At 34.5% G+C, this 9,366-nt stretch overlaps 1 pseudogene; it reads right to left on the reverse strand.

Annotated features, from left to right (window-relative positions):
* Positions 1 to 393: 393 nt before the first annotated feature.
* LOC145003522 (5S ribosomal RNA) lies at positions 394 to 512 on the reverse strand (annotated as a pseudogene).
* Positions 513 to 9,366: the final 8,854 nt, after the last annotated feature.

Consider the following 9,366-nt stretch of genomic DNA (forward strand, 5'->3'; position numbering starts at 1 on the left):
TTTTTTAGAATTTCGCGTAAAGCTTCTCTGATCGAAATGTTTCCATGGTTTGTTGTAGATGCTCCTTATGAATTTCTTCTTACTACGAGAGTAGATAAGTGAGTAATTTACAAGGACAATGACAAACTGATCCAAGTAAGAATGGCGTACCCTATTCATTAAGCTCATGAATACTACGGGCGTATTGGTCTTATCCAAAGGATATCTCTACGGACTCGTATCGTCCGCATCGAGTTTGGAAGATTGTCATCGGGACATCCTTCGCTAACACTCACAACTGGTGATATTCGGATCTTGGGTCCATTTCTGAAATGCACCTCGTTCCTTGCGGTTGATCAACCAATTCATCTATGCGAGGCAGAGGGTAATGATTTCTAATCGAAGTCCTGTTGAGGTCTGCGCTATGAGGACTTCCCAAGGTGTTACCTATCCTAGTACTACTCTCGCCCAATCACGCTTAACTACAGAGTTCTGATGGGATCCGGTGCATTAGTACTGGTATAATCGCACTTGTTGAAGTCTGCTTTCTTGAAGAATAAGACTGGAGCTCTCAAGGGTGGGGAGCTTGGTCTTCTCATTCAATTGTTGAGTAGTCGTTAAGCTATCCGGATGGTTCTTGTATCTCCGTTGGTTTGAGACTATAGGCCGATCGGGTTACCGGAGTCGTATTGGGTTCTAAGTTCATTCGCATGACGATGCGAGTGATGGGTTTTGGTCATAAGACATCCTATGTGCTCATACAAACCCTAAAGCTTGGATCTAGGTTTCTCTATTGTACATGGTTTGAATCCAAGACTATAAACCCTAATTCTAGCATATGGAAATCAATATTAACATATAATTAGGTTTAAGATATTACCTTGATTGTTATGTAGCAATAACAATCCTAATTCTTCCTTGAATTGACTTTGGAAGGCTTAGAGTCACAAGTGTCACTCCTCTAATGGCTTACAAACACCAAGAGCAAATGGAGAAGTTATAAAGAGAGAGGAGAGGTATAAGAATTCGTCTCTAGGACCTCTTGGGAAGGGATACACGAATTCATGAGCCATAGGGGGTTTATATAGGTGTAAAGATTAGGGTTTTAGTCCTTATCCTTATATAGTTGCTTGCCCACCAAGTAACCATAAGATAAGTCTTAGAAACCCTTATCCTAGTCGAATTCTAAGGCCTTATCACCTTAGATTCATCCAACCCATTAATAAGATAATCCTTACCTTACTTTGTAACTATCACATAATTACAATTCAGCCCCTCTAGTTTAATTAATTACACTTGATCACAAAATTAATTCCTAATTAATTATTGACCAATATTAATTAAACAAATATGATTTCTCCTTTAATATATTATTCTTATAACATATTAATAAATCATATAACCTCTCTCTCTATTTATTTCTCCAAAATAGTTATGGACTTAGACACTAATCCAACAGTCTCCCACTTGGATAAGTCTAATAACTATTCTGCGTATGACTTCAAATCCTGATCTGCAATCGTAGCTTTCCAAAGCCGCTGTCAACTCTGATCCTATCAGATACGCGTGTCCTTAGATAAGGGATCATATATTCCTCCCTTCTAGATATCGTAAGACATGATTTCTAATCATTCTCTTTGTACTATTTCTCAATCTTCCGATTTTGACAACTGACTAATTGAACAAATCAAATTAGCCCTAGCCCGGCCGAGCATTTACGTTTGTCATCACTAAATCATCGAGGGGCCCAAAGATATCGCTTTTATTCTTTTTGGATAAAAGGAACGGATAAACTTTGATACAATGTTTGCTTGCACTTACTCACCGAATCACACACAATAATATGTTTTATAGCACCAAGTTACTAGTGCGTTTTCATATTATCAACATGCAACCGATTAGCAAGATACAACTCACACATCTCGGTTTCAAGAATATAAGATGTTATCGTCTCACCAATCACTCGTGATACAATTCATGGAGTGATCCAAGTGAGTGTGGGTTTAATCCAATGCTCAAATTCATATTCATAAGCACTCATGAACGTTGCAGCAAACATTTGCTTATGTCTAATACTCTTTTAGACAATCCACACACCAATTCACGACAGTCTTCATTCATATCTAGTTCCAACATATGAACGACTGTGGCCCGTTTGAATAATTTGATTATTCTTAACAAACTCAATTATTCTGGAAGTCAAAACATGCAAAGTGAAACACAAGAATAATACTAATCCCATATGGCCTCAACCCTTTGAGTATAAATAAAACTCCTTTTATTTATCACCATATCGATTACTCATTATTTGACGTTTTGGGTAATTAACTTCTTACTTGAATTACAACACTTATCCCATGCTCCTAGCATGCGCACAATGTTCACCTATGGTTCTTACTTTGTGAAATAGATCAAACTGAACACATTTCCAATCATTCTCATTTCAAAACTCCAAATCCTTTTTTCATAAGTGAAAGAATATCAAATTCTTGCTACTTATAGAATGTGCTAGATTCTAACATTCTATGCAACAATCCTTTCGTAATATCATTGCACCAAAGTCACAAAGACTATTGCCAATGATATTACAAAATCTTCTATCGGAGATTGTTACAAGACAATTCCTTAGATATGATGTCTCTCACTCAAAGTACATTCCTTTGAACATCCTTTTGCATAAAAGTTTCTAATCTAGACATAGATTTGTTGGATTAATGTCTAAGTCCATAACTATAATTGGTAAAACTTGACCCGACCCGGCATGGTCCATTTGGGTTGCATGGCATCATGCACTTGGATAGACTAAAATGAGAGAAATAACACTTAAGGTTTGTTAATATATTATAAGTTCTAATATATTAATAAGGTTATTTAATTAGTATTGATCAAGAATTAATTTGGAATTAATTAAGTGATCAAAAGGAGACTAATTAAATATATGGGTTGATTGTGTAAATCATTCATTCTTATATATGTGGGCTTGTGATCCAAGATTCCTTATGTTGGACTAAGTCCATGGGGTGACCCATGGATACTCCATGGAGGTTAAAATCCATGGAGCATAAGGAATGGGTAAAGTCATGAGTTACATGGTGTAACCCTAATAGCCACCATATAAAAGAAACCCATGGCTCAAGAAATCGTGACAATGTGTGTGTATGAGGGCTAGATGATTTCATGTAGTGTTCTAATTTCTCTCAAGTTATTCCAAGTGTATTTGGTGTTGTGTGAACCATTTGAGGTGTCACACTCGGGGCACTAAGCACTCAAGCTTCATGAAGACAAGCACCATTAAAGAGGTATGTATTCTATCTTGTTATATTGATAGTTTTGTATGCTAGATTAGGATAATACCTTGGATGTTCATATTTGCATGTATAATAGAGAAAACATAGATCCAAGGTATTTAGGGTTGCATGTACACTTAGGAGTGTTAGAATGCTCATAACCCAACAAGATTTTCAATATTCAATTCCCAATATGGACACGTTTCCACATTTTCCATATGACAACTCATTCTTAATAGAATCTTATATATTCATAATAATGTCAATATGGTTCATTCAATACCATGCTTCCAACTACTCATAAGCAACCAATCCTCGTCGAACTTTGGACTGTCCTTTGATAGTTGTTTAATTATTTTAGTCAAAACCAATTCTAGTCCCTTTTTCCTATAAATGTGCTAGACATTTGGAAAATTTTAGAATGGTCAAATATTAAAGCACTTGCAATCGATCCTTTACCCGAAGCGTATGGGACACGATGCATAATGTTTTATTTTCTATGTTCTCAAAATTCGAATTATGAAGAGGAATGCCGTAATCATAATCAAAAATTTTAAGAACACACCATCTACCTTTGACTAAATTTATTAACATTTCTCAACCTAATCCTTTAGATTTGAAATGAAGCAAAATATTCTCTCCCTTAATTATAGCAAAACAACTTTACAACCCTTACGACTTTGCAAGGTATAACTCTTGTTTTCTATAATTAATATTGCCAACTTGCAAAACTTTCCATAATAACCATACAATCATAACTTTTATGCTCCCACTATCATGATGATTACTATAAAAAAACATAACACTTATGCTCCCACTAGCTTCAACATGTATTCAAAACATCTTAACTTCCAGAAAAACAATACCTATTGAATTTCTTAAGTCCATGTTTCTAACACTTAATGCTCTGATAATCTTTTATCAAGGCCTCTTAAGCTTATACACCTTTGCCTTAGATAGTTCATATGTGTGTCTAAACAGTTAAGACTAATTTCCAAACTTAACAATTCAAATCAATGAAAGGGATACCGTAACCATAATTGAATTCGAGAATGCAACTTTACAATCACTATCTTATTAAAATCTTTCTTAGTGAAAGCATTTTCTCACAATCATTTCCATGAATGAGGAAATCTTATGACACTTAGATTTAAATGGTGTATTTGTTCTTATGCATGTGAATTTGTCAAAACCAGAGTTTACGACAAATTCAAACTCATATGGACCAAACTCTCTTAATCTTGATTTCTTGCCTTATGGTAGCACAGCTGCCCATCACGTCTTCCAAGTAGTTAAGCAGCTCACCTTTTCCTATCAATGTACCTTCCATTGATTAAGGTGGTTTGCCTTTTATGCGTTCAAAATGAGAACTCATAGGACTCACATGCATAATTAACTCAATTGGAACAACATAGAATCAAAATATTGTCAACACGATAGGTTGTAAACCTCAACTCGTGTGCTAGTGATGATCGATAAGGTTTATTTGATTTGTTCTTGAAACCTTTCAAGATCATTAAGACTCACACTGACTCCTTGGCATATAAGATTATCTTGTCAATAACCATTTCTTGACAAAACAAATATTCAAGAGTTAGTGTAGCTTTCATCAAAACACTTCATAAATTGGTCCTAGTTGGCCTTTGTCTTATCCAAGACATCACAACTTTCCACATTTGATGAATGTTATAAACCTTCTTAATACTTTTCACTCATTGTCACAATCTTCACTTTAAGACTTGTTACTGGAACGAAGTATGATTGACCTTTTGATTTAACCATTTCTTCAATTCTTGAGTCCTCTTCTTAAACATACAATTGTACTAAGACTCACTTAGAGGATCAGTTGAGATATGGTTCTTAATCATAAAGACCTATCATAAAGCATAAAAGGTACTCTCCTTTCTTCTTAGAATGGAGAAACTTTTATCTTTCTGCCTACTTGATTCTTATTCGTTTTGCTATTGATTTAAACCTTTTTAATCAATTCCGAATTATACTTAATCTTATAAGTATAATCAGATTTACTAAACCTTTAGTTAATCATGACGAATATCTTTGTTTCTTTTATGGTGGACTTGATCAACACACAACTTTGTGTGCTCGATCTCCTAGTCCTTTCACTTGACACTTTGTCAACGAATTAGTCTAATTTCCAAATATAAAATTTCTCATTCATCATGCAACCAAGTTGCGTGGTTCCAAATTTCTATCCAATTGAAATTTGGGCGATGAGAAACTCTACCTATTTGGTAAATTCTCGACATTTCCATAATCACCATAAATAAGAATAATATCCATTTGTTGTAGAAATATGCAAACATCAATTTTCATAACGATTTCATTGCAAGGAAGTGAACAAATAAATAAGTCAAACAAAATTCATTTTATTTATAAAAGCAGCGGAAAACATTTGTCCTTACAATGCAAAATCCATTGAAAATTGTGTATTTCAAAATGAAAATTTCTAACAACTCTATCATAACTATCTAAGCTCAAAATCTAATCTTCAAGTCCATGCGATCAAGATCCATTTCTTGTGATTAGATTCATCTTGCTCTTTCACCAAGCTTCCTTTCTTTTCACCGATCCTGCAAAACATTCAAATGCAATCTTATCACATCATGTATTTGAATCAATGAATAGGAACTTAACGAAGTTAGATAGTGGATTTTACCTGAAGCGCAATCATACTCCTTGACTCTCCCATCTTTGGAATTTTCAGGCTCTTGGGGCAGAATTCTATCCAACGCCCTTTCTCTTGGCAGCAAACGCAGGTCGGTTCTCCTAGAACATCCTTGGAAGCATGGTCGGTTGATTTTCCCAACAAATATGCTCCATTGCTTCGCCAAATCATTTCCGATTCAGCGGCAATGAGCATGTAAGTTAGGTCAATGAGGTTATCGTCATGATCCATCATATAATACTTTCTTTTGAACTCATTATATGATTCAGGAAGTGACTTCAAAACCCAATTTACAGCCAACTCATTCGGGAATGACACACCCAACATAATCAACCTATCGATGTGTGAGTTCATTCCTAGAATGTGGGCACACACGGATTTACCATCTTCATGTTTCATTTCCAATAGGGCCTTAGTGATGTTGAACCTTTCAATTCTTCGATCTTGTGGGTTAGGTAGAATAATTGGAGGAGGTGGAGGAAGTGAAGCATGATATCTTGTTCCTCGATCGAATCGTGGAATAATCACCTTCATGTCGAATGCTTGTTCCACGGGATTTGGGAAGACCATGGTTGTCGAACTTTGACATCTACAAAACGGGAGAAAACAAATTCAACTTAGTTGATCGATTGAGTCCTTAGTAAATCACCCAAATGAGATACTAAGGCTAGGACCCAACACAATACGCTACAACCTAGAAAAGGGATGCCGTAATCTAGTTGCAGAATATTTGAAGGTAAGTGAATGACGATTCACTAATTTCCACCATGAAAAACGAAAAAACAAATTTAAGTTTTAAATATATGAGAACTCCTAGAACCTTTGAGATTCATTGAACATTTCAATGGCATGTTTAAATCTCTATATGCCCCTCTTGTTTGTGACTGGGATGCCGAGGATCACAAAGCGGATGTGAATAACCATGCAAACTTACATGGTGCCCTCACATGTTACAATCACCTATTTGATGTGCCGGTAAACCACACATGCTCCACCGAACTATGACAAACATTGAGTCACCCTTTGCTACCTTTGCTTAGAACCATTTAGTGTGCCGGTAAACCACACAAGCTCCACTAACGTCTTCGCAAGGGTACAAAGTGTAATTTCATGGAATTGCCTCAATTCACTTTTGCCTAAGTAACTAATATTGGGAATTTGAAAAACATTTAGTTACTTTGTATTTCATTATACTTATAATGGAAGGTTTCGTCCTATCCTACCCGTTCGGCTAACGACCCTCCACTAGTCAAGAGTGCGGTGGGTAAGAGTGGATACCCATTCAATCGCCATTCTATAGGCAATTTCCTTAAACACCCCTTATAGACTAGCTTCGTGAATGAGGCCTACTAACGGTAAGACTGACTTTTACTCATACATATATATATATATATATATATATATATATATATATATATATATATATATATATATATATATATAATGTTAGACTTTTAATGTTATATATAGTATAGGGTGTATTTTACACTTTAAAAATACTAGGTGGTCTAATTTAACAATTATACTTTTAATTCAATTAAATTGTAAACCTAAACTTTTTATGGATTTATTAAACTTCTTTTAATTATACACCTTAATTAATTAATAAAACCATAAGGGTGTGAATTGAACTTTTCAAAACATTACTAGGGTTTTAGAATTTAACATTCCTAATTAAACTTTTAACCAACTTTAAAATTCCAAAACTTGAGGGCAAGTGTTGAAACATTTCAAAACATTAGGGTTTAGAATTTAAATATATATCACAATTAAACAATTAATCAAAATTTAAATTCCAAAACTTGAGGGCAAGTTTTGAAACCTTTTTCAAAACATTAGGGTTTTAACTATTTTAATTTCAAAACTTCAAAACTTTTGGGTTCAAATTTAAACTATAAAACCTAAAGGGAAAAATATGAAGCTTTTCATAACAACAAGGATCAAATAACAAATAATTCAAATTAACATTTAATCACATAATTATCCATATTTGATTTATTTAATGATTTCTTGCAAAACAATTTATCAATTTACTCAAAATAATTAATCAATTATCACATAAGGAAACAATTATCTTATTAATTGATAAATATCTTCAATTATATCAAAATTAGATTCAAATATATTATATAATCGGATTAATATTGATCTAACATGATAAGGTAACTATCCATAAGCAAAAACAGCAAGAAAACTCGAGATAGCCTCCATCTGACGAGTTGACTCATCGAGTCAGGCTTGGACTCGTCAAGTCTGCATGGACTCGGCGAGTTCAGCTATGGACTCGGCGAGTCCAGTCTCCAAAACACCAAAAATCGAATTTTTTGAACATGTAATGCATCAACACAATTGAAACCAGTCCAGGCTCTGATACCACTGATGGGTTTTGGTCATAAGACATCCTATGTGCTCATACAAACCCTAAAGCTTGGATCTAGGTTTCTCTATTGTACATGCTTTGAATCCAAGACTATAAACCCTAATTCTAGCATATGGAAATCGATATTAACATATAATTAGGTTTAAGATATTACCTTGATGGTTATGTAGCAATAACAATCCTAATTCCTCCTTGAATTGACTTTGGAAGTCTTAGAGTCACAAGTGTCACTCCTCTAATGGCTTACAAACACCAAGAGCAAATGGAGAAGTTATAAAGAGAGAGGAGAGGTATAAGAATTCATCTCTAGGACCTCTTGGGAAGGGATACACGAATTCATGAGCCTTAGGGGGTTTATATAGGTGTAAAGATTAGGGTTTTAGTCCTTATCCTTATCTAGTTGCTTGCCCACCAAGTAACCATAAGATAAGTCTTAGAAACCCTTATCCTAGTCGAATTCTAAGGCCTTATCACCTTATATTCGTCCAACCCATTAATAAGATAATCCTTACCTTACTTTGTAACTATCACATAATTACAATTCAGCCCCTCAAGTTTAATTAATTACACTTGATCACAAAATTAATTCCTAATTAATTATTGACCAATATTAATTAAACAAATATGATTTCTCCTTTAATATATTATTCTTATAACATATTAATAAATCATAATAACCTCTCTCTCTCTATTTATTTCTCCAATCAAGTTGCTTTGGTGAAGGCAACCCAAAAGGACCATGCACCATCGGGTCAAGTACATACCAAAATAGTTATGGACTTAGACACTAATCCAACAGCGAGCACTCGTAATCTTAGGCAATCTCTATCCTGAAGTTCATATTAGAAGTCATACATGGTTCATCAATCGCAGTCTCGTGTATACGAGTCGTATATAATTAAGATTGAAAAGGTAGTCAAATAAATGATTCTTCTTTAACCTCACATCCCAATGAGGAAAGGAGTTAAAGTGGAATCATCAATTCTAAACCTATAGAACCTTAATTGTATGCCACCCCTGTGTATATATTCTTC

This window comes from Lactuca saligna, chromosome 6 (assembly GCF_052625555.1).
Source record: "Lactuca saligna cultivar CGN05327 chromosome 6, ASM5262555v1, whole genome shotgun sequence".
NCBI lineage: Eukaryota > Viridiplantae > Streptophyta > Magnoliopsida > Asterales > Asteraceae > Lactuca > Lactuca saligna.